This window comes from Lactuca virosa, chromosome 3 (assembly GCF_052849685.1).
Source record: "Lactuca virosa cultivar CGN04683 chromosome 3, Lactuca_virosa_CGN04683_v6, whole genome shotgun sequence".
NCBI classification, from domain to species: domain Eukaryota; kingdom Viridiplantae; phylum Streptophyta; class Magnoliopsida; order Asterales; family Asteraceae; genus Lactuca; species Lactuca virosa.
The window spans coordinates 116108175-116135588 of NC_136428.1; the positions used below are offsets into that span (position 1 = coordinate 116108175).

Below are 27414 nucleotides of genomic sequence, written 5' to 3' on the forward strand. Positions count from 1 at the left end.
CGTGTCCCCGTTTGTAGTTATATGAAAACCATAGAACTCGGGTGGCATGCTAACCCTATTGGACCGACAAAGAGGTAATGAATTGTCAATGGGCTCAACAAGAGTCTCATCATGTGGTTGAGAGTTAGTGTCATTTAAGGTTCCTTCATTGGACGAGTCTGTAATTTCTTCTGGATCAATAGCATTCCCACTTTCTTCTTTGAATATGAGCTCTCTCTCTCTCTCTCTCTCTCTCTCTCTCTGACGAAAGACTCCTCTTCAAGCTACAAAGACCCCATTCTCACTAGGTCTATAAAACAAGTATCCAAATGACTTTTTTGGGTAGCCAATGAAAATACACTTCTCGGATATGGGATCAAGTTTGTCATGAGTTTCTCGTCTTACGAGATCTTCACAACCCCAGACCATGATATGTACGAGCGAGGGTACTTTCCCTATCCACATCTCATGAGGTATTTTGGCAACCTTCTTAGTGGGAACAAGATTTAGGATATGGGTGGATGTCTCTAAGGCATACCTCCAGAAAGATATTGGAAGAAAAGCTCGACTCATCATGGAACGAACCATATAAAGTAAGCTTCGATTACGCCTCTCAGCCAAACCATTAAGTTGTGGTGTTCTGGGAGGAGTCAGTTGTGAAACAATTCCACATTCCTTTAGATAGTCTTGGAATTCAATACTAAGATACTTTCCACCTCTGTCAGATCGAAGCATCTTTATCTTCCTACCAAGTTGATTCTCAACCTCATGCTTAAACTCTTTGAACCTTTCAAAGGTTTCTGGTTTATGTTTGATCAAGTAGATATAAACATATCTGTTGTAATCATCTGTAAATGTCACGTAGTATGGATTAGCATCACTTGTAGCAGATTTAAAGGGCCCACACACATCTATATGGATGATGTCCAACAATCCTTCACCTCTTTCACATATTCCAGTAAAAGGTGATTTTGTCATCTTGCCCAAACGACAAGACTCGCATTTATCATCTGACCTTAAGTCAAAAGATTCCAACACTCCATACTTTTGGAGTTGGGCGATATGTTTTTTTCGAATGTTCCCAAGACGACAATGCCACAAGCATGCTTTTTCTGCACCATTAGACGAATCAGTTTGGAATACACTATTCCCCAAGTTATCAACACATGTCACAATTTTATACACACCATTTCTATAAACCAAAATTGAACCATTGTCATTATCAAATGAATATCTAATACCTTGTCTAAACAATGCATGAAATGAAATAATGTTTCTTGTCATTTCTGAAGAATAACAACAATTAATCAAAATCAACCCAAACCCCACTATCAAACACAAGTCCATATGTCCCAATCTTGGTAGCAGGTGAAGAACGTATATTCCCCATGATTAGGTTCAGTCTTCCATGCTCCACTTCCTCACTTTCTTTTACCCCCTGCATCTCATAACAAATGTGAAAACCACATCTCGTATCAAGGACCCAAGAATGAGAAAGTTATGTGTTATTGATTTGAATAGTGTATGTACCTGATGAGGAGCCAGATGGCTTGATCTTCCCCTCTTTCAACTCTTGAAGGTACTTTGGGCAGCTTCTTCTCCGATGCCTTTTGTCTCCATAATGAAAGCAAGTGGTATCCTTTGGATCACTAACAGTAGGAACATCAAATTTGGGCTTTGCCTTTGGCCAACTTCCAAACGCTCTTGCCCTTCCAAATCGATTGGGAGTTGGCCTTCCTCTTCTTTCCTTTGTTTTGACCAATATCCGGGAAAGGATTACTTGTTGTAGAAGGGACATGATTTTTCTTCATTCCCGATTCAGTTGTCTGCAACAAGTTATGGAGTTGGGTCAATCTCGTCTCCATGTTGTTCAAATGATAATTCAAGATGAACTAATTATAACTAAGAGGTAAAGAGTTAAGGACCATGTCAATGTCCAACTCCTTATCAAACGACACATTGAGCTTTTCCAACCGCTCTACATATCTCTGCATTCTTTGCACATGAGTGCAATGAGATTCTCATTCCTTCAACTTGCATGTCATAAAAGACTTGACCACTTCATAGCATTCTTGTTTCGCTTTCTTGTGAAACTTTTCAGCAAGATCAATGCACATTTCATATGGCCAGTAGTCCTCATAAAACTTTTGCAGCTCAGGTGCCATGGTTAGAACCATTATGCAAGCGACCATTGTGGCATCATCATCGTGTTTGTTATAGAAATCTATTTCTTCAGGAGTAGAAGTCGATTCATCGATTTCAATAAGAGGTTTCTCAAGAACATACTCTTTGTTCTCGTAACAAAGAATCATCTTCAGATATCGTATCCATTCCATGCAGTTTGGACCTGTCAGCTTCTCTTTTGACAAAATCGACAAGAGAGTGATGTTGGAGTTTTGAGTGCAGGTTTGAGCAGAAGGAGCATCATTGTTTCCAGACATCTATATGAAAGAGAGATAGTTTAAGTTAGTTCATATAAATCCTTAATATTTTAACCCAAATTATTATTCAAGGCTAGGATCCAACATACAATTCGAAATTAAGAAGAGGAACGCCGTAATCTAATCATGAATTTATTAAGGTATGTAAGACGATTTACCAATTTCAGTCTAATATGAATTTCCTAGATCATTTGAGATTCATTGAATCATATCAATGGCATGTTTAATCTCGGATTATGTTATTCAGTTTTGTGATTGAGATACCGAGGATCACAAACAAGATGTGAATAACCATGCAAACCCGCTTGACAACCTCGATGTCATTTATCATCTCAAATTGACGTGCCGGTAAACCACAGACGCTCCATCAATAATGATAATATTTGAGTTGTTCTATCATGTCAACTTTATAGTTCCAAATTAGTGTCCCGGTTAGCCATGCACTCTATACTAACGACTTACAAAGAATGATGTGCGTTTTCATGGATTAGCATATATTTCATATTTTTCCCAAACTAACTAGAGTAGACTTTTAAAAGAAGGTTCTAGTACTTTATATCATTATACTTTTAATGATATTATGTCCTATCGAACTCGTTCGGCTAACGACCCTCCACCACGCAAAGGAGCTGTGGGTGAAAAAGACACCCATTCAACGGACATTTTATAGGTCGTTTCTTTATACCCCTCTTATAGCATGGCTTCGTGAATGAGGTCTACTATTGATTCGAATGACCTTTTAGTGATACATATAGTATTAAACGTTTTAATATATATATATATATATATATATATATATATATATATATATATATATATATATATATAAGGGTGTATTTTAAAACTTTTTAAAACACAATGTTTAAATATTAATTATCTAAATTAATCATATAATCAATATTTAATCAATTTAAACCTATCATGGATTTATAATTATCTTTTAATTAGTATTATAATTAAATTATTTATTAAATCCATAAGGATAATCTTAATTAATCTTATAATTAAACATTATCTTATTCAAGATTATCTCCTAATATTTAGGGTTTTATTTTAATTATCTAAGATATGAAAAAAAATCGGATTTTGGCAGAATTCAAATCAGATAATTACCAAAAAATTAACCACACAAATCAGATTAGGCAGAAAATCCCGAATTTCGGTTATGAGCTGAGCTCACGTCGTGACAGAGACACTGTCACGTCGTAAGAACAAATTTTTCAAAAAAAATGGTTCCATTCAACTCATGTACTTTCAATGTTAGACAACCAGATAGCTCTGATACCACTAATGGAATTTTCAGGTTACAACAATATGCACAATGCGGAAAAACAATTAACAATTAAGAAGGACAAATGAAACCTAAAAGGATCTATTTCTCAACACTTTGAAGGCAACATGCTTTGAATAACACAAACTATCATGAACCTTAGCAAATTCAAAAACAAGAAATTAGGGTTACATACCTTATACTTGTTATATGAAACAAATCACTTCAATCCTTCCTTTGTAGAGCTTGAGAAGCTAGCACCAAAAACTTAGTGTCTCTAATGGTTTGTACCCAAAACCTAGCAACTAACAGACAAGAGGAGAGAGTATGAGAGAGGGAGAATTTTCGCTATTATTTTGATAGATGGAGTTGACGAAAATGGGAGCCTCAAGGGTTCTTTTATAACTGATTAAGGAACCCTAGAAACCTTAATTTGAATATAATAATAATATCTCACATTAGGTAATTATCCTGGTCCCTTAATTATCCAAAAATAACATTCCAAAAATCCTAATAGGGCATGCCAAAATCGGCTCCCTATGGAGGGTTCTAGAATCCTTCTCTTGTTCAACTTTGAACAATTACAGCTTAAGTCCTTACACCTTTAATTAATTCTAATTAACCCAGAATTAAATCCAAATTAATTCTGCATATTCTTAATTAATTATTACTATTTCCAATTAATATATTAATCACATAATATATTAACAAATCATTTCTACTTAACTTATTATTCATATAATAAACTAACAAATTATCCTCTCTCTGTGTCTCCAAATATCATTATATTCGGTTATTAGTTATGAGGGCAACCCAAAAAGGATTTTGCTTCTAATTACAAGTATATACCAATTTAGTTATGAGCTTCGATGCCTTAATCCAAAAAAACAAACTATAATCTCTCTCTCTCTCTCACTCTCTCTCTCTCCCGCACACATTATTGTTGTATGTTTTTAGTTGTAGAATTAGTATTTATGGAATTTATTTGATAAAATAGTGAGTAACCGGTAAGCACACCAGGTGTTTGTAAATATGTCTCACATATAGTGATGTCGTGATGAAGACATGGTGCTTAACATACATGTAACTCTTTGTATCCATGTAAGAAACACTTAACCCTAATCGTCATTTCATATAAAAACCCTAATTGTGTTGGGTTTTGAGTTGTGCCTTTTCTGTTGGGCCTAAATGTTTGGACGAGTGATGGGCCATCCAAGAACAAGTATAAAGACTAGAGTATTGAATTGGGCTTTGGGATAAGGCCCATTGGAAAGGCTTGGGCCCAATTTGGAAAATTGGGCCATGGATGGGCCATAACCGGGCCTTGATGATTATGAGATATTGGACCATTGGATTGCCAAGTGTTTGGACCAGAATATATGGTTGGGCCTTAAGGTGAGACCATGTGAGGGGTTTGGGCCCAATTTGGAAAATTCGGCCATATTTGGGCCTTGGTTGATTATTTGACTTTTGGGCCTTCAGAGTATGAGTTTGGGCCTTAATCTTGGACCAAGCTAGGTTAGGGGTAAAATGGTCCTTTTACCCCAAGTGGGGATTTTAGATTTATACATAGGAAGCCCAAATGGTTAATTGGGTTTTGTTTTGATGTTGACAGCTTGGGGATCTGTCAGCCAGCAGCCTGAGATTTATTCGCGGGACTTCAACAGTGCGAGGTGAGTTTCCTTCAGTAGGAACGGGTCTACGGCACCAAGGCCACCCCGCAGTATGATATGTTAGTAGCTGAGTGTGGCGGGCCCGAATCTCATAGTAGCCGAGTGTGGGTGGGGCCCGAATCTCGTAGTATTATTTGAGTATAGATATGTGACTGCTTGATAGAATTAGATATACTTGTTGTCTGTGTGATACTTGTATGCATGTTAGTAGCGGAGTGTGGGCGGGACCCGAATCTTCTGGACTGTTGAAGCAAAAAGTGACCCTCTTAAACTTAGTCATCCGCAATTCTTCCTGTCTACCGCAATCTGTTCTGTCTACCGCAACTCTTGTCTCTACCGCAATCACTCTGCTAATACTGCAATGAAGACTTAGCTTTTGTACTAACGTGATAGCATCTGTTTATCTAATAGACATTGTATGGTCTTTTTAGTCAGTAGTTTATTAATAGTTTATCTTGACTGTAAGTCTTCGAGGCTCTATAAATAGAGTGCTCTTACTTTGTATCAAATACCTCTACCACCACTTCTACAATATCTAATCATGTATCTGAATTCTCTTCTCTGCTTCTTATCTCTTATCACCTATCATATCTCACATCTCCATCTTACTTACTGATCATCATCGAAGATCTTCACCTTAAACTGATCTCACTTACTAACTCGTGTTTGACTGCAAACCGTGTTTCGTATCAGTTTGGTGTTTACTTGATATAACTTGTCATTTACATTTCCTTTACATTTCCACAACTAACAAATCTAACATCTAACTTATTATTGTTGAGCTTTCATGATCCTTTCAGATTAACTTATTCCGCAAGTATCAACTTGTACTAACGTTTATTCAAGTGTTTCCCAAAGTTCTTCTCTCAACAATTGGTATTAGAGCCAAAGTGGTTGCTTTTTAAGCAAACTCTGATTTTGAAAAGCCTTTTATACCACTGAAGCTCATTTCTTTTTAAAAAAATCTTAAAAAAAAAAAAAGAGAAATGGCACAAGCTTTATCACGTAACGTTTCCAACAGCGTTGGAGGTTCTAACCGAGCCCCAATACTTGTTGCAAGCGAGTATCATCACTGGTCTCAAAGAATGGAGAGGTATCTAAAACGACTGGGTAGAGATGTATGGAGATCTGTAGAAGAAGGACCTCATGTTCCAGTCCTTACTTCGGTTCAAGCTGACGGTGCTCAAGCTAGACTAGGTGGAGGTCAAGTTGTAATGAATCGTCCCACTAAATATGATCTTGATAAAATGGAAAGTAATGTTGTTGCTTTCTATGAAATCGCATGTGGAGTGGCCCTAAATAACTTTGACATCATTATCAACTGCAAATCAGCCAAAGAAATCTGGGATGTTCTTAAAAACTTGTATGAAGGTTTTGAGCAAGCTCAAGACAAGAAACAAACCACTGCCCTCAACGAGTTTAATAACTTCAAAGCCCATCCAGGTGAAAGTCTAGAAGACTCATTCAAAAGATACAATCTTATTGTTACCAAGTTGTCAAATGCTGGCACCGTCCGAAGCAATCGTGAAACAAACCTTCAGTTTCTCAATGGTTTGGGTAAGCACTGGACTACTGCGAAAATGATAGTTCAAGGAGATAGGAAAATTCACACACTATCTCTCTTCAAGTTATATGGTGAACTTCAGGCACAAGAATCAACAGTGCTAAAAGATTGTGCAAAATTCGGAGGTCCACTTGCTCTCATAGCTCAAACACCACAAAGCAAAACCACTCAATCATATCAACCATATCCACTTTCTTATGACAACCCACCGCAATCCTATGAGCCCGATACAGAATATGATGATGAGGAAGAATTTCAAAATGCCATTGCTCTAGTTAGCCAACAATTCAACAGGCTACCACCAACCTCTTTTCGTAAAAATCAGCAGTTCACTAAACCACCCTTCAACCGTAACTTCAATCCGCAGAACAATCATTCTCGATATCCCGGAAACCCTCACCAGTCTCCGCAACCACAAAACACTCATCAACCCAAAGAGGCACCGCAATCCATCAAATCAACTGACTCCGATACCTCAACTGAAGACAAGAATGGGGTTATTATCTGTCACAAATGCAATAAAGAAAATCACTTCGCTAAAGATTGCAAAGCCAATGTTGTGAAAGATAAAGCATTCTATATTAGAATGGCTCAGGAGATGGAAGAAAAAGAGAAGGCAAGGGCATACATGGCCCATGTAAAAAGGGATCATCAAGTATGGTCTTCCAGAGACGAAGATGAAGATCATAACATCAAGGGCAAAGGAAAAATATGCATGGTGGTAACTGCTGATGAGGATGGATTAACAAAGCTGGAGAAAAATTACTGCTTCATGGCAAAAGATGGCACTCTAAGCATCATCGAACAGGTAAAACTCATGATCCAATCTAACAATTACAGCATGCATGATTGTCAACCTTTTTTGGCTAAAATTAATGACACTTGTGATGTCGTCCTTTCAGACTATAACAAGGCATTAGATGAGAAGAACATAGCGTCCCAAGAAATGTTTCATGTAAGAGGATGACTAGAAGATAAGAGACTTAAAGTTTCCATGTTAGAAAAGGACTTAGTGTTAGAAAAGGACTTAGTGTTAGAAAAGGATGCTAGAATGCTATGTGAAACTCAGTTAGGAATTGCTTTGAATCAAAGGGATCTAGCCCAAAAGGAAAATGTATGCTTAAATCTGTTAATCGAAAAATTGTTTAATGAAAGTGAGGCTACTAAAAATCTTGTGAATAATGGGACTGTAGATAACACATATAATTGGGGTTGGTCCAATGGGTTTGCAACCGCAAAGGACTCATCACCTCGATTTAACAAAGACCGTCCATATGTCCCTCCGGATCGAGAGTTTCATTTCCCTGTCAATGAAAAAACATTCCCCGAAGACATTAGATGTCACTTCGGAAAACTTCATGAACTGAATAACAATTGTGTTATTGAGGAAATTCTCCCAGAATCCTCAGATCCTATCCCATTCACTAACACAAATTGTCCCAACTCTCAATCATCTTTGGATGTAGATGAAGAAATTGTTTTGGAAGGACCAGACGTAGCCGATGATTGTACATGTGTGCCTCCCATAGTGTGTCCCAACAATAATCCATCATTGGCGTACTCTGCGGTAGTCCGGACATCCTTACCGCAGACCGTAGTCAAGAGCATTGTGACCATTCAGCCCATTCATCATGAATTACCAATTGAAAATTTTGAGTATGGTCAATACTCACAAAATCCTAATCTCTCTAGTTCAGATGATTCCAGTCCTCGTTTTTCAAAACAGTCAAAATCTGTCAAGAAACCGCAGTTGAACATTTCTGACTGCGGTTCTCCAAAAACTCATGCAAAACTGGTTTTCAAAGAATATCTCAAGTCTCGAAACAAAAAGCGGGATGATAAACTCAAAAAAACTTTCAAACATCCCAAAGTTTCAAAACAAAAGAATTTCGAAAAGCCCATCAATGACAAAAATCTTTCGAAAATCACTGAAGTCAAAGAATTAGACAAAAAAGGAGTGTACAGTAACAAAAACTTTGTCAAACTCTCACGCTAAAACCCAAAAGAGAGTCACGTCTTTTCAAAGGTATATTTTTCAAAATTATTCCCTAAAAGATCCAAAATGGAAAGGTTTGTTGCCAACCCCTAAGTCTACAAAGTCATCTCAGTCACTTCTTAAGTCAAAACCTTGGAAAAATTCACGTGTAAACACTGTTTCAAGTCCCAAGGTTTCTGCCGTCAAAAGTCATTCATGGACCAGACAAAAAAGTTAGAACACACCCTCCGGACCGATGAGCAAACCCGGTGTCTGGATAAAGCCTCTTTCTTCTGGACTTTTTCTTTTGAAAACATCACGTCCAACTCAACCTCGTAACTTTCCCAAAGTTACCAAGTATCCACGACTAGGTTTAATCTCTAACACGAAACCTGTCCCCGTAACTCATGTGCATGCATCGAGTCAGAAACATTCCAGTCTATCCCCGGGCTCCAAACTTGTTTGGGTGCCCAAACTAACCCTTTGATCGTGTAGGCAATGTGCAAGGAGGAACAAGAAGAGGAGTGGTTTATTGATAGTGCTTGCTCATTGCACATGACCGGAAGGTTAGAATACCTTCGGGACTTCAGGCCTATATGTAATGGTGGACATGTCACATTCGGCAACAATGCGAATGGTATCATCAGGAGTTACGGTGTGCTGACAACAGGAAGTTTCTCAATCGAAAAGGTTGCTTACGTGGAAGGCATCAAGCATAATCTCATCAGTGTAGGACAACTATGCAAAGCAGGTCACAGGGTTGAATTTGATAATGAATACTGCTACATCATGACAAGTGATAGAAGCACCTGCTTGATCAAATCCAAGTCCGAAGGAACAATGTACCATTTGGATGTCTCCTTGATCATTGGCAAACCGCAATTATGCTTTCTGTCCAAAGCAGTGTCTGAAGTTAGCTGGTTATGGCACTGCAAGCTAGCTCATCTTAACTTCCGGTATATCAACAACCTTGTCACCGAAGAACTTGTCCGAGGTCTCCCCATTATAAAGTACAATAATGATTCTCTTTGCCCAGACTGCGAGTGTGGAAAGCAATCAAAGGGAAGCCATCCACTGATTATTCATTCTTCAATTTTTGAACCATTAAAGTTGCTTCATATTGACCTATGCGGTCCTTCTACCATAGCCAGTCTTCATCATAAGAAGTACATACTGGTTATAGTTGATGACTATACTCGTTTCACTTGGGTCTTCTTCTTGAGACTCAAATCAGAGACACCGCAGGTCCTGATTAACTTCATCAAAGAGATCGAGCTCCAAATCAAGTTACCAGTCTGAAGAATCAGAAGTGACAATGTAACCGAGTTCACCAATCATCTATTGAACAATTACTTGGTTTCCAAACGCATCAGTCACAACTTCTTAGCTCCCTACACACCGCAGCAAAATGGAGTTGTAGAGCGAAGAAATCGTACATTGGTTGAAGCAGCTAGATCAATGTTAAATTTTGCCAACCTTCCTCTATACTTCTGGGCCGAAGCAGTGGCAACTGCGTGCTTTGTGCAAAACCGAAGCATCACGTGCAAGCTTCTAAACAAAACCCCATACGAGGGCCTGAACAACCACAAACCAAATGTCAGATTCTTTCACATCTTCAGATGCAGATCTTTTGTGATCAACAACAAGGATCATATTAACAAATTTGCACCAAAATCAGATGAAGGCATTTTTCTTGGTTACTCTACCAACAAAGTGCCTTACCGGGTTCTCATCAGACGAACGAGACTGATAGTCGAAAGCTTCGATGTTAAATTCGATGACTATTACGTCCGCAACACTACTCCTTCCACTGAAACCAAATTCATCCTGGAAAGTGATAACCCAGCTTCTTCGGGTCCACTTAACATAGTTGAAGTTAACTATGATGATATATTTGATCCCGTTGAAACGGCACATCTCTCTGAAATTCTTGTGTCTCTGGTAGCTCAGCAACAACATGTTGAAGTATCTAGTCCATCTCTCTCTGATGACTTGTCACTCAACACTTCCACCTTGCCGGTTGAGGGGGTAAGTTCGACTCCGGTTCAAATGACAGCCATCGAGGTTCCAGTACTAATAGATGCAGCTCCGGTATCTATCCACAGAGTCCCAATCCAAGCTCCTTCGGACTTTGAGGACGAAGATATTGAAAACATTGACACAATATCAGACTCAAGGATTATCACGCATTCATCTTTCCAGGGGGAACCATCTTCAATCCAAGGGGAACTCCCATCCGCAGCTCCGGGGGAACCTCCTTCCACAGTTTCAGTTCAAGCTCCTACAGTACAAGATTCTTCTACAGGCTGCTCTCAAGTCGCGGGGGAACTTCCATCTCCAACCGCAGAATGCTCTGATGTTGAAGATATTCCCTCTACCACAGCCGCTGATCACCTTCAAACTCGTCTTCACATCTGGACGAAAGATCACCCACCAGGACAAATCATTGGTAACCCATCCGCAGGCGTACAAACTCATTCCTCTAGTGATCTAACGGACCACTGCCATTACGCAGCCTTCATGTCCGCAGTCGAGCCACGAATCATTAAAGAAGCACTCATGGAGCCCGACTGCATCACTGCAATGCAAGAAGAACTTGTTGAGTTTGAAAGGAACAAGGTATGGAAGCTGGTACCAAAGCCAAAAGGCCATTCAATCGTCGGTACTAGATGGGTTTACAAGAACAAGCTTTGACGAATCCAGTGCGGTGATAAGAAACAAAGCAAGACTTGTTGGTAAGGGGTACAGTCAACTGGAAGGTGTTGACTATGATGAAACTTATGCCCCTGTAGCCCGAATGGAAGCCATACGCATCTTCTTGGCGTATGCGGCACATAAGAACATCAAGGTTCACCAAATGGATGTAAAAATTGCCTTTCTCAATGGTGAACTGAAGGAGGAAGTATACTTGCAACAACCTCTAGGCTTCGAAAGTCATGAATTTCCAAACTATTGCTACAAGCTTGAAAAGGCAGTCTACGGTCTCAAACGAGCTCCAAGGGCATGGAATGAGACTCTTTTATAGTTTCTCGTCATGTCCGGATACAAACGAGGTGTGATTGATCCCACTTTATTTAGAAGGGCAAATGCTAACCACTTAATGCTCGTCCAAATATATGTGGATGATATCATCTTTGGCTCAACATACCAAAGTACGGTGGATGACTTTGTAAAGCTCATGACCAGCGAATTTCAAATCAGCATGAATAGAGATATTAATTTCTTTCTAGGTCGTCAAGTAAAAAAAAATCCCTAAATGGATTTTCATCCATCAAGAAAAATACACCTCATAGTTGCTGAAGAAGTACTCGTTGGACAACTGTTCCTCAGCCAAAGTCCCGATGGATTTTGGATATAAGATCTCTGTTGATCCTACCGGAGAGTCAGTGGATCATAAAACTAATAGAGGAATGATTGGGTCATTGATGTACCTAACCGCAAGCAGACCAAACATTGTTTTTGCCACAGGCTTATGTGCTCGATACCAAGCCGACCCTAAAGTATCACATCTGACCGCAATCAAGCAAATCTTTAGATACCTTAAGGGAAGCAAAGCTCTAGGCCTCTAGTACCCCGCAGGAAACGACTTCAGCCTACAAGCCTTCACTGATACGGATCATGTCGGTTGTAGATTAGATCGAAAGAGTACTTCCGGTGGCTGCCAATTTCTAGGAGGAAGATTAGTCAGTTGGTCTTCAAGAAAACAAAATTGTGTCTCATTGTCTACCGTAGAGGCAGAATATGTGGTCGCAGCCAATTGTTGTTCTCAAGTTCTTTTAATGAAGACTCAACTAATGGACTACGGGTACAGAATGATGCGGGTACCAATTTATTGTGACTCAGAGAGTGCCATTGCGATTTCTCACAATCCAATTCACCACTCAAAGACGAAGCACATTGAATTGTGGTATCATTTTATCAAAGACCACATACTTAAAGGTAACATCGAACTAATTTTTGTTCCCACACACGAGGAAATCGCTGATGTTTTCACAAAAGCACTTGATGCCACATAATTGAATAGCTTTCTAGAAATGTTAGGAATGATGAATCCTGACCCACAATTCTTTTTGAATTTATAGCTACCGCAGTCATCTTCTTGTGAAGAACTTGCTACCTTTTTTTTCAAAATAAAATTCTAGAAGCATTCTCTTCACTGCGGTTCTAGAACAATATACTCATTATATGTCTTTTTGGTATATCTTGTATACCGCAATCACATATAATCTATATATTCTTCGCATCCTTAACTCCTTTTATTTCTAAGTGTTTGATCAAGTGTTTCCTCAGCTCAAGCCACCGCAGTCATACCATATTTCAACCGTTGTCATCATTCTTCACCGCAGTCGCATTAAGGGATTCCACAATTATCTCATAATTCCTTCTGATAAGATTGTGTGCTATTTAATGATTCTCATTAAATAAAAATTCCTCATAAAAGCGAAACATTCGTTTTGTAGCATACAACGTTTCGGTTTCTTTCAAAAATCACTTTTCTGTGTCAGACCTATTTTGGGCTATAAAACAAATAAATCATTTTTCCATAAAAGAAATCTTTTTAGAAAATCTTTTTCTTTATTGTGTCACTTTTCATAGCCCCCAAACTGTCATATCCGTTTCAACTTCTCCTTTTTACAAATGGATAAAACCCCGTCACCACATACTTTACAACGTGTGATAGTGGGCCTGACAAACCATTTAATGCCCCGATTTCCAAGCAAAGTTAATTTTCATTTTATTTTAATTATTCTTTTTCTATGGCTACTAATGGCTTAAACCCAAAGGGTTTTTACCATTAACAGCTGTAAAAGTTAATTTTAATAAAATTTGGAATCCGGAGGTATAAAACCCTTTTTCCCCCCAAGAAAGCTTTATGCTTTCTGAATCCCTAATCGACGAACTCGATCTTCATCTTCTTCCCTCTTGCTCTAAACAGTTTTCCTGCAAGTTCATCAAAACTTTTTAACAATGGTGAAATCTGGTATGTCCAAGAAGCAATCAAAGGCCTCAGGACCAGCGAAACCCACTGGTTCCGACTCGACGATCAAGGCTCAATCCCTAGCCATTGCTTCAAGCAACTTTAGGGTGGTATTTGAAGATCAACCTCACTACAATGATGCAATCCGTCTCATGATCAAATTCATTCCCTCCCATCCACTGTTTGGTGCATTTGATGCTTTAACCGATGTTGTTCCACTCCCCACTCTATTCAAATGTGCTTTTTCTGCATTTCGACCACTCCATAACCTTCAAGAAGTGCACCTGCACTTAATCGATGATTGACTGGTCGTGCTCACCAAGAACAAGTTTTTGGAAGCCATAAATCTCAGAGTCCCTCCCAACATCAATTTTTCTCTCCAAGCACTTCCAACATCATCACCACTCTGTACCAGATGGGGTACCAAAAGAAGCTAAAGGGAATTGGCGAATTCAAGAAAAACCAGTTACCGGCGGTGTGGCAGTTTGTCTGCCATTTTGTGATTAGAAGTTTGTTCGGCAGAACTGGCGGCACAGACAACATGGGGATCAAGCTGCTCGAGCTTGTGTGGAGCATCTTCACTGGCAATGCAGTCAATTTTGGTCAAATTCTGTGGGATGACTTTCTACAGTACATCCCGAAGGAGACTCCATGACTTGATGCTACTGAGCTTACTTTTGCTCGTTTTTGGTCTCTCTGCGTCTCAAACCTACACAAGGAGGCGAAGTTGAATATGGGTGATGATTCCACACTCTTCATCACTCGCGACTTAAAAATGTACACCCCCTCAAAAGATCAATCTCTTTTTGGACCACTTAGGAGACTACTTGGACATATCCTTGAGTCTATTGGACCCAATTCTCTTGAAGCCACTGACCATATTGAGGCTACGGATGGTATTGACCCATACCATTCCTCCCTACCTCATCCCAGTCAGGTTGTTGTAGTTCCTACCAAATCCCAAGGTCCCTCTAGTACCGCAGTTCCTACTTCAAGCTCAGTCCCTCATACTGAAGATCCATCTAGTCAACCAAAACCCAAGCGCCGCAAGCAAGTAGTTTTCTCCAAGAAAGCTCCCCGCAACATAGTCAGGAAGGGTGAAAATCCTTCCAAGAAACGCAAACACAGGGTTGTTGAATCATCAGTCGAAACTCCTCCTTCTTCCTCCGAAACTCATAACTAACCAGTTAATATTGATGAATACACTAGTGATGAATCTGGTAATCTCTTCAGATGCAAGAAGCTCAAGCTTACCCCCAGCCATAGCCAAATGCGTGACCAGACACATACCGCAGTCTCTCAAAAGACTCTGGTAGTCCTTAGAGCCCCCGCAGGCTTATTCGCTTCTACCCTTTCCAGCTACTCACATGCAGCAAGTGTATTTGTTTCACTTGAACATGGAGACACAACCGCAGTTGGATCCCAAGAGGATCCCATTGGTTCAAATCACCCTAAGGTCTCCAGGGCAGGTCACCTTGACTACTTCGAGCCTGAGGAGTTACGATCCATCCTTCTTTCAGTATCCCATACACTTCAAACACATAACCAACTGCATGGCAATTCTTTCGCCCTTGCCAGAACCGAACCGAGGCCACACTTGACTACAGGTCAAGGAGACCAAGGAAGTTCAGGAAATCCTACTCTGCCACCATTACACTCAAGTGGTTTAGGCGTGGTGAGCACAGTTGTGCCAGGATCCACGAACCCGGGGGACACCCCGGTGCGAACACAAGGATTGGACGGTTATTGTTCTGATAATTCCTGGACTCGGTTACAACCAAGCATTGAGTCCGAAATCAAGAAATATGAAGCTTTCCGCAGGGTGTTCCAGGCACGCAAGGCTCAATAAACAAAGCAACAACAGCTAAGGGAACAAACGGTGCAGCAAGCTCAGAATCTTCAAGAAGGTGCTGGTCCATCTCGGCCTCCCTGAAATACTGAAAATCATGACTCCAACGCATATGGCACTGGAATAGAGACCAGTTCAAGTCCGATGTTTGGACTTGATGATCTGGACGTTGATGAGATTGACCAACCTGCTCATTCAGACGATTTTGTAATGATTTTTGATGAAGACGACGAATCAAGTGGATCCCAACACTCTAATTCTAAGCCCAAGGAAAAGAAGAAAAAGAAGAAGCTGGCAGTGTCTCGAAAGGAATTTCTCTCCCAGCAATCAAAAGTCGACCAGATTATGGCCGCAATTACCATTTCTGAACCGCAGCAATCAGACATTGTTGGACCGCAGTCTCTAGCAGAACGAGTAGAAAGATTAGAAGCCAGAGAACGTCTGGCTGCGGAGAGAATATCACTGAAGGTTGAAATGGGTATTCGAGCCCTTGACAACTCTCGTACTGTGGATCACAAGCAGTTCATTTCCACTGCTGAAACCCTCATTCAAGAAGTGACAGCAATCAAAGAAGAAATCAAATCCACTCTTGATCGTCAAGCTGCTAATTCCCAGAACCTTGTCCAAGAAACGCACAATATGTATGATTCGGCTCTTGCGGTACTTCAAACAACCATCAATGGCCTGAGACATTCTCTCACGGCAAACTCAAGTGTTGACGAAATTTTGCGGTTAACCAAAGAGATCTACAATCTGCTTTTCAATACAGAAGTTCCTTCCAATATTCAAATCTTGGATCTGATCAAGTCTCAGTTTGACACGACGTTTTCCAAGATTGATGGCCTCCGACAATGGTTTGAGGAGCAATAAATGGTTTCTTCTTCAAAAGGGGGAAGTAAACACTCTCATCCTCAGCACCATCAATCTATCGCAGCAATTCCATTTCCAATCCCATCCTTTGGATCAACTCATCAAAGAATCGAGACTCAGCAACCACCACCGCAACCAACACCGCAAGCATCTCCCAAACAGACAACTCAGTTTCACTCTCCACCGCATTCACCTAAGTCTCCTCCTCCGCAACAAGATTCTCCACAACAAGAAAATCAACACCAGTCTTCTCCACATCAAGAAACTCCCCCTCATCTCAAGAACTTGGAATCATCAATGTCATCAGTTCACTCCATTGACTCTCATGCCACTCTTCAACGAAAACAAGATTGGAGAGCTGCAAAACTTGCTGAACAAATCTGGAGAGATCACGGCTTTGACACAACAATTGATGAAACCTTGATTCATTCTTGGATCAATCCATGTCGTAGACTTCTTGATGATGACTACAGGCCATTTCTTACTTATGCTGAACCGCCTTCTGATGGATACTAGGATGTTCCAATCTCTCCCAATGCCAAGTTCTTCACTGTATTTGAGCCATTTGACCGCAGCCTCCCTGATGACCAAAGGCTTCCTCTTGAATTCGAACGACTTAGTCAATTTCATGCCAAGCATGGATCTAAGTTTGATAGTATATGGTCTAATGATAGGCCATCCGCAGTGAAAAGCTACAAGATAAGAAAGTTCATGAAGACGGATTTCCTTCAATATATACTGACAAGAAGAGGTGATGATTACATCAGGACTCAAGATAACTTTCCATGTATGAATCCTGAGGAAGTGTTCCTGATCGCAAGGGTCTTTCAATTCAAGTCTGAGAAGCATCCCAATATGAAGATTGCATATGAGAAAGATTGTGTATATCTCAAAGAAACTGTGTGTGATTTTTCTAAGATCGATGCAGATATTCATCCATTACTTGCCCAAAGGTTCAATCTCACAGCTCTTGAACCTGCTCCAGTGTTCACCGAAGGATATCAAGAAAGGTCCTTAGGAGCAACCAACTTCCATGAACTTGGAGTTATGTTTAAAAGAGTCAACTGTGACATCGAGTACTTCATACCGATCACTGCAATGCATCGTCTGACCCGCAGACAACTTGAAGTTACTATGACTTCGGTTGAGAGATCCAAGCACACCACTGAAGAAGTGAAGTTCGAGATTTTGAGGAGAATCACCTGGCTAGGTGAAGTTAGAAAGTTTTGGTTGCTACTCATCAAATTTTTGAAGCTTGACAAGTAAATGAACATAAGTTGAAGAGGTCACTTAGGGGGAAATTGTTGAAGAAAAAAGTGACCTTCTTAAACTTAGTCATCCGCAATTCTTCCTGTCTACCGCAATCTGTTATGTCTACCGTAAATCTTGTCTCTACCGCAATCACTCCCTTTCTACCGCAATCACTCTGCTAATACCGCAATAAAGATTTAGCTCTTTTACTGACGTGATAGCATCTGTTTATCCAATAGACATTGTATGGTCTTTTTAGTCAGTAGTTTATTAATAGTTTATCTTGAATGTAAGTCTTCGAGGCTCTATAAATAGAGTGCTCTTACTTTGTATCAAATACCTCTACCACCACTTCTATAATTTCTAATCACATATCTAAATTCTCTTCTTTACTTCTTATCTCTTATCACCTATCATATCTCACATCTCCATCTTACTTACTGATCATCATCGAAGATCTTCACCTTAAACTTATCTCACTTACTAACTCGTGTTTGACTGCAAACCGTGTTTCATATCAGTTTGGTGTTTACTTGATATAACTTTTCATTTACATTTCCTTTACATTTCAGCACTTTCCATTTCCACAACTAACAAATCTAACATCTAACTTATTATTGTTGAGATTTTATGATCCTTTGAGATTAACTTATTCCTCAATTATCAACTTGTACTAACATTTGTTCAAGTGTTTCCTAAATTTCTTCTCTCAACATGGACAACGGAGTGTGGGTGGGGCCTGAATCTCCTAGACAGTGGAGTGTGGGCGGGGCCCAAATCTCCTAGACAACGGAGTGTGGGCGGGGACCGAATCTCCTAGATAGCAGGGTGTTGGCGGGGCCCGAATCTCCTAGACAGCAGAGTGTAGGCGGGGCCCGAATCTCCATGAGAGTGGGCGGGGCCCGTATCTCCTAGTTTCATGTTATATGTATATGGTATGTGGTAGTTTGGGGAGACTCACTAAGCTTCGTGTATACAGTTTTCAGTTTTGGTTTCAGGTACTTTCGGTAGCAAAGGGAAGAGCTCGGGATGATTGCAGTGCACACACCATTTGTTCAGCCTGGAATGTTTATACTCTGATATATTTGACAGATGTTATGATATTCTTGAGATACACGATTTATGATTTTATATGTTGAATGATAATTATGGTTTTATTAATGATTCAAAACGAAATTTTTGGACCGTATTTTTGGGATGTTTCAAGTTGGTATCAGAGTCTTGATTTAAGGGATTCGGGCACACTCTCGGGTGTGTCTGGACTCAAACTGAGGACTTGGTATGAAAATTCTCAAAAGAAAATCATTTTTATAAAAAGAATTTTGAAAAGAGAAAAGAATTTTGCAAAAAGAAAAAGAACTTTGAAAAGAGAAAAGAGTGTGGTACATGCAATCAGTCGAGCTCAAGTAAGTACTCCCAAATTACCCATACAAGTTTATCTTATGATATGTGTATCAGCTTTATGAGAATTGCATGCTAGATTAGGACTAAGGATCTAGGAAGGATGTCTTATGTGCATGTTAAATGTGTATCAGCTTTATGAGAACTGCATGCTAGATTTGGACTAAGGATCTAGGAAGGATGCCTTATGTGCCTATTATATGTGTATGAGCTTTATGAACTGCATGCTAGTACTGATTAGTCAGTGATATGATGACCTGATTAGTATATGCTTGATTATGTTTACTCAATGCTCGAATGCTGCTTGCTTTGTGCTTTTAGGAATTCTAGTTATCTTTAACTAACTAGTAAACGAATATGTTAGTTACATATTACGAGGACTAAATAATTTCAGAAGGTTAGGTTTAGCTCTATTTCGCAGCTCTTGTCTGGGTCCAACCGTTGTAGGGTAGGACCTCTCATTCGAAGAATTATCTAGTCTTAGTGATATGTAATGGTATTTGCGAGCTAGTTAGGGGGAGATAGCAGGGACTTCTTATGCAGCTGATGGCGGAGAGTGGATTGGTGATTACCCTAGGGCAAGCCTAGGATGAGAGTAGCAGAGAGCAGTAGTAGTAGAAGGGACTTGGTGGAGTCAAGGCAGTTCTTGAGGAAAGTACGGATAAATGTGGAAGGTAGTATGGGCCCGTACTACTGAAAGCAGAGGATCCATACTCGAATCAAGGAAGGCTGAGATGAACCCAGGAAACTTGTAGTGTGTGAGATCCCTCGAGTTATGATGAGTATTCTGATGATTGTGATGGTATATTTCCGAGTATGGTGACGCTACGTGGTAGGCCAGATGGTAGCTCTGGTTTCGGTGAGGGATCAGGCTTGGACTCTAGAGCCGGGCAACTTGATGGTCAGATGAGGGAGTTCATTCCATCTGAGAGTACGCACAGTATCACTTACCAGACTCTTGTGATCTTCGGTATGATCAAGGAGGGCATTTTAGAGATTTATGATGAGAGGCTGAGTGCATTATTCACTGAGATAGCAGCCATGATAGGGACGCGTACGTTGATGATTCGGGAATTCAGAGCTTGTGAAGCTCTAGATTATCATGGGGCTAGGGACCCCATTGCTAGCAGCAGAGGGTTGGCATATGTCGCTAACACTTTTCGTACGAACCGTTGCACGAGAGGGACAAGGTCAGATTTACTTCCTGTTTCCTGAAGGACAGGGGCGTGATTGATAGGAAGAGGTTGGTAGTGAGTTGGGTGATGATGCGGTCGATGCTATGTCATGGGATGACTTTTCGACCAGATTTCGGGCAGAGTTTTCCCAAGCGATCACTACTAGAAAAACAGCCTTTTACGACGCGCAATGCGTGTCGTAAAACGCTCAGACGACGCGCAAATGCGTGTCAAGGAAGGCCTTGTCATAACGAGAGACGACACGCTTTTGCACGTCGTCTATAGACAATGCGCATTTATGACTCGCAGTTACGACACGCATTTACGACGCTCATTTACGACACGCAATGTGTATCAAGGAAGGCCCTGTCATAAAGGAAGACGACACATATTTGTGTGTCGTAACCTTATGACGCGCATTTAGGACACACATTGCATATCATTATAGCCCCTGTCATAAATGAAGATGACACGCATTTGCGTGTCATAAACTTCAGCAACCATTTACAATATGCATATGCAACGTGCCTTTACGATACTCTTTTACGCATAATACAAAAATATAGAAAAAGAAATATATACTAAAACAATCAATTTCATCCAATAACATCATGTCAAAAAATTGTAATACATTGATATTAAAGGGATCTGATTATACATTGTTATTAAGAGGTTTTCCCTAACTATATAACATAATACTACATTGCTATAAAGGGAACCTTCTTGTTTCAGATATCATGTCAAAAAAAATCATCCATATCATATATTTCCTTAATTTGGTTGCCTTCAATCAACGACTGCCATTAAAAAAACACATTAAACCAAGAGATTGATTATTAAAGATTAAAAAAAATCAGCCTACAAACTTCAGAAAACACATTGGAATCAATACAAAAAACAAAATTTATAATAGTTTTTTTACCGAATAAGTTGTCATATCCATCTTTATGCCCAGCAAATCATGCAACACATCATGAGTCATGCTCCCCGACATAGCTAATTTTGCATTCAATGCAAAATATCTGAAAATAAAAATTCATGTAAGACATGATATTCTTTTAGAAAAAGTGTCAAAATTTGAATAAAAATATAAAACATGAATTTTTAGAAAGATTAAAAAAAAGTACCTGCAGAGCCATCTTTGAATAAGTTGTGTGGACACTCGAATTGTAGTAGATTTCCAAAAAGAAAATAGAAAAAGAAGAACGGGATATACCCTTTTCTTACCCTGTGTCAATAAGTTGCACAATCCGGACAAAAACATGTGTATCATGGTAAGGTAGAGCACATAAAATCAATTCATCAATGTTGTATACATGAATCTTGTTGAATAAAATGCAGAATAGCACAATAACTGATATGTTGACATACGAAAATGTGAAAGGACATGAAAAAGTGAAGCTTGAATGGTAATACATACTTGTATCTATGGATTAGATATTTGAGTGTCCTTAGTGCTGAAGGTAACTTAAAATGTCCGGGCAGCAGCCTCAAATAAGTTCTCGATCCAGTTCTCTACTCTTATGAGTGAACAAATCATTCTTGTAGTTCAGAAATCTTTCATCCAGGCTCACAACACCCTCCAACCCTGAAAAAAATGAATCTCAGATCATTCGCAATGGTGACCTATCTGGGTTTTTGTATCTCATCAAGTCCATGTTTTTGGGTACTACTGGCAATACTCCAGCATCCATTATAATTTAATAGGGTTGCTTCTCAAGTTCAAGTGTGAAATGGAATCTAAATTTCGAAATAAAACTATTGTGGCCTTTAACTAACTCTTTCACCTTTGCTATGACACTGGTAGTATCAGTTATCAGTTCTGCATCAGAAAAGTATTCTCAATTAGGTCATGATACCACACTAGCTATAGAGAGAGAAAGGGACAAAAACTATAAATGGGCCAAAACCACAGGGACGAAAACTATTACAACAAGGATAGCATATCAAATCGTGGACATCTAACCTTGAAGAATAATGAGATTGATTATTAGGCTCTGCTACACAGCTACCAAAGGATGATAACATTTTGATAGCTATCAGCAGCAACATCATCATCATCATCATCAACTAATGTATCATGATCATGATCATCTCATTCTCAGCAACCAACTAAAACTCCTTTTTTTACCCATAATAAACATCTCATGTCAGCAATTATTTCATAATATATTAATATCTATATCTATAAAATCAGATTTCCTACTTCACTTGAGCAATAGAAAGCATTTTGTTTTTCTTACCACTCTCACAAAGTGAAATCAACAGCTGCTGCTACACAATCTCATCTCATTCTCCCCACAGCAACATCAACATCAACCACATATTCCACACCAAAAAACACATTCAGTTCCCAAATTTCTTAGACCAATACTTATCCATTTTTTAAAAAAAACAACATTAACACACCTATAAACATCCAAATCCAAAAAAAACACAAAAGCAATAGTCTTGATAATGTGAAACCAAAATCAGTACTAAACATACTGAGCAAATACATGGGATGAAAAAAGATTAACCTTAACAATACGATGCACCAACCAGCAAACAAGTTCAAGAATCCATCTTTCAAACCTTATTTCAGTAAATCATTCCTGTCAAACAAAACACAAAACTAATCAGTAAACAAATTATCAACATTCGGAATCAATCATTCCACAAGTAAAAAGAAAAAAGAAATTTACATCGGAATCAGAATGCTGCAAAGGGCTTCTGCAATCAGGTCTACCATGGGCATGGGATGATGATACTTTCTGTAGGCTATATCTCTTCACTTTACATATGCATGGAAAGTCAAACACTTTGACTACATTGGTCAAGGGGCTTTTTCGGAAATCTGCATAAAGATTAGAACCGGGATCCATTTTAGCCAAAACCTGATGGTAATTTAAGGGTTATTAGTTAATTACCTTGTTTATCAAGTCAAGTGTTCTCAATTGTTAATTCTCTGATTAGATAATGTTTTGGTTATTTAACTTTTCCTTGTTCCTGTTCCCACAATAGCTTATGTATAAATCTGGTGGTAATTTCAGTTATTTTACTTTGTGCCTAAATAGTTGTGCTCAAATGGTTGAAACATATTTTTTTTACTATAGATACTGTCATAAAATAATATACAATCACTATGGTTTACAAAAATTTAACCATTTTGATGTACTGTGACCTGTTATAACAATAACATGTTAAAGTGGTGACAATGAAAATTTTGATACTAACTATTCCATTAACCCGCTAAACTTTGACAATATTTTCTTTGGTAAACAATTTAACCTCCTAGCCAAGTGGTAATCACTTGGTAATAAAATACTCAAAATGTAGTTGACCCAGGTTCAATTCTCATATACTTCAACTTTGTGTGACTTGCTATTTAATAATAAACCATGTCAAAGTGGTTGATATGTAAGTAACCCACATATACATTATAGAATACTCCATCATAGCCTACTATATGTATATTATAATGGAATATAAATCAAACAAACCTGTTGTTAAGATATGCAAAAATAAGAAATAACAGATAGAAGCTTTTCAGGTGTTAGTGGACCCAGTGAGGGTAGATTCTGTCCTTCCAGCGTTTGGTGGGCCCCGAATGGTGTCTGAAGAGGGAAATGTTTACCCTGAAGTGGGTCCAGCCCGGTTTGAACAGGAAAGTTAGACCAGCTACTCACCCCACTGTTTGCAGCAGAGTTTGACCTTTCAGATAAGCCTTGAAGAATAGACATGAACTCTGGATTTGGAGAATTTTGAGGTAAAACTGAAGGATCTTGAAGAATGTCACATTTAGGGGGGCCAGACCAAAGAGAGTAAGGACTAGACATAGATTTTTGCCTTTCAAGTTGCATCGATTTTGCAATTTCCATAGCTGGAGTCGAAGCAGGGTTCCCAAAATACCCCTGCATACCTTCAGAAAGCCCAAAATTCTCCAGTGAGCCACCACTACCAGACATGAGAGACTCAATGAACCTATTCTCAGCTTCTATGGTTGACCCATGTTGAAACCTTGGATCATTTTTCATCATAGCATTAGGATTAGGAATACTGGATTCATCATTGATTTCACTTTCTGCAGTAGTAAATCCAGGTGGAGGTCTGGCTTTTGCACGAAGGTGAGGCATGACATCACCAAGTAAAGCAAAAGGTGAGTCATTTGGTGCATTTTCAAGACGCACTTGCAAATCAATCCCAAAGTATCCAGCCTCAAACCATCCAATAATATCAATACCAGTAAAATGACCTTGAATTGAACCCTGAGGATCTTTATAAAAAAGAACCAAATCTTCAGGTGATGGCTGTGATTGTGGTGCTGTGTGCGACTCTGAAAAAGTATCAGAATGGGATGCAGAAGCAGAAAAGTAGGGTAGAATGATGTCGTACCTGAGAAAACAAAGATAAAGAAGGAGAAAAAGGGAGAAAGAACGGATCCTACCTGAGATGCGTAGAGAGTAGAAGTAGGGATCGAGTATGGAGGAGGAAATCACAACTGAAACGTGTATGATTTTTTCGGTTAGGGTTTTATAGAGGAGAAGATGAGAAGTTTCAAAATCAAAATTAGAGGTAAGAATAGAGGAGAAAGAGGAACCTGGATCATGTATTTTACATTCTTGATGGCGTCGTTTCTCTCGACCTTGAGAATCATGGTTTTTACGGTTAGGGTTTTATCATACGAACGTGAAGCATGAGCACCTGTGACATGAATGATTTGATATCGATTGACATAAATACAAACAGTAGCATATCATGATGGGGGGTTTTGTTATCGGTGTAGTGCGACAGGAAAGAATGGTTGGAGAAGATGGTCGGAGACACTTGGCGGTGCAAGATCGGAGGTTGGGTGGTGGTGCGATGTTGCTATGAAGACGAAGGCCCTAGGGCTTTTTCTTGCTAATTGGAAGAGGCGGGGGGTTTTAATTTTTGGGATCCAATAGGCGGGTGAAATTCCGCCTTAAAACGCGTGTTTCATTAAAAAATTATAAAGCGACACACTTAGATGACACACATTTTATGAAAGGCGACCTCCGCATTTCCTTTTTTTTCTTTTCTGACACTAATTTTAGGGCATGCACAAATGCGTGTCCTCTATCCTTCAAATTTTGCAAAACCGACATTATTTTTTAGGGCACGCACAAATGTGTGTCCTCTATCAGCGCGTGTCATTGTTTGCGCGTCATTAAAGGCTGTTTTCTAGTAGTGGATTGAGGCGCAACAGTTGACGTGAGAGTAGTTAGATCTCCGCCAGACTACTGAGACTGTGGCAGAAATCACTGCCAAGTCTTGGGAGAGAGCTTAGTTGGTACCGCAGTATGCAGCAGATGAGGAAATGAAGAAGGTAAGGTATCATAATATACTGCAGAATGATAGCAGGGAGATCGTGAGTATCTCGGGGTGTGAGAGCCTGAATGATATGACTTCTAGAGCCCGAGAACGGGATATTGACTTGGAGCACATTGGGAAGAGGGAACCAGATCAGTTGCTTATAGTGACGGGTCTTGGGAGGAGACCCAAGATTTCGGATCAGCTTTTGAGAGGCCAGCGGGGCCAGATTCAGTGCAACACATGCGGGAAACTGCACGATGGAGTCTTTCGTTCCAAGGGTTTGAGTAAGTGTAACTCTGGGTTTATCTTTGTCTGTGTTCGAATTATATTTCCAAGAGATGTCATATGCCAATTGCATACTGAGAATTATTAGTGGGTAGCGAAAGGTCATTTCCCTAATTGTGAGATTAGGAGTGTACAGTGTCATCTTAGTTTATGGTCGAGATCAGATCAGGGGTGTTATGTGGAAGGTCTGCAGTCAAGGTTCCGCAGGATGGTTATCCAACATCGACAGGATTCGGTTGTCTTAGTAACCATTATTGATTGACTAGTAATGGAGCACTAGTTGGTAAGAGCTGGTTGTCATTGGATCGATCCTTAGAAAGTGAGAAGGATGGGGAATTTTCCAATTTTCATGTATTGTGAAGACTTAGTGTTGTTTGTTTTTTTATAAAAACCTCTTCAAACCACTTATTGATGCGCGGCACAGCACACGCGCAACACTTTCCCTCTCGCAGCAGTTTGTTTTTTGGAAGGCTTCAGACTACAAAACCTCTGCGCGTGTGCTGCGTGGCGCAGCACTTGACTTGCCTCTTCTAACCTCTTCAGCTTTCATTTTTTCAAAGTGTTTTTTTAAGAATTTTTGTATAACTTATTTTTTTTAAACTTTGATTTTCTTAAATTTTTATTTACGGATGTGATACAATTTATTTTTATAGTTTCCACGATTTTTTTTAACTTGATTTTTTTTATTTTTTTTTACCGTTTCTATTAATAATATTTTCAATTTCAGTTGCATCTTTTTTAACATGTGTAATTTTTTACGAACTTTGTAGACATCGTTTGCAATACTTTCTTAATTTTTTTTATTATTTTCTTTTTTAATGTTTTTTAAAATTAGTTTTTTTTTCTAGAATAAAACTATTAGCTTCTTTTACATTTTTTAAGTTTTTTTACATGTTCCTTTTATTATTATTTCAATGTTTTAAGACTAGAATTATTAAATTTCGGTGTTGAGAACTATTTTCAGTTTATAAAATTAGTTTATTTAAATTTCAGTTTACTGCAGCAGTCTGCAGATGTTAAAAAACAAACATGCTTCTTATTATAGGCTGCAACCGTTTGTTCCACCTCTTCTGCTACAGAGGATTGCAGAGGTGGTCCGCAAACTTCATGAATTTTCGCTTCGAAAAAACAAACAGCACCTAAGTCGAATCTAAGTGGGGGAGAATCGTCCAGGGATTCAGAAGCAGTAGCATTTTTGAAATTGGGATAAGTTTCGCATCCTTGTCAGAAAGGAAGACAGTCCAAGCGGTTATATGGATCGAGGATAGTGTGAGTTGGAATTTCAAAAAACTTGCCAATAATGAGATCGCGTTCTCAGAATGTTTGATAGCAAGCCTTAGGGAATCAGATTGGGGATTCCAGTCAGGACATGAGTTCAGTTTGGGATGGT

The 27414-nt window shown here is 39.3% G+C and overlaps 1 long non-coding RNA gene across 1 annotated transcript; it reads right to left on the reverse strand.

Annotated features, from left to right (window-relative positions):
- Positions 1 to 22454: 22454 nt before the first annotated feature.
- LOC145162827 (uncharacterized) lies at positions 22455 to 22984 on the reverse strand. Its single transcript, XR_013739358.1, has 3 exons — positions 22946 to 22984; positions 22670 to 22720; positions 22455 to 22547 (listed from the first exon to the last, which is right to left on the reverse strand). It is a non-coding gene; the product is annotated as an uncharacterized LOC145162827 (long non-coding RNA).
- Between the last annotated feature and the right edge of the window lie 4430 nt (positions 22985 to 27414).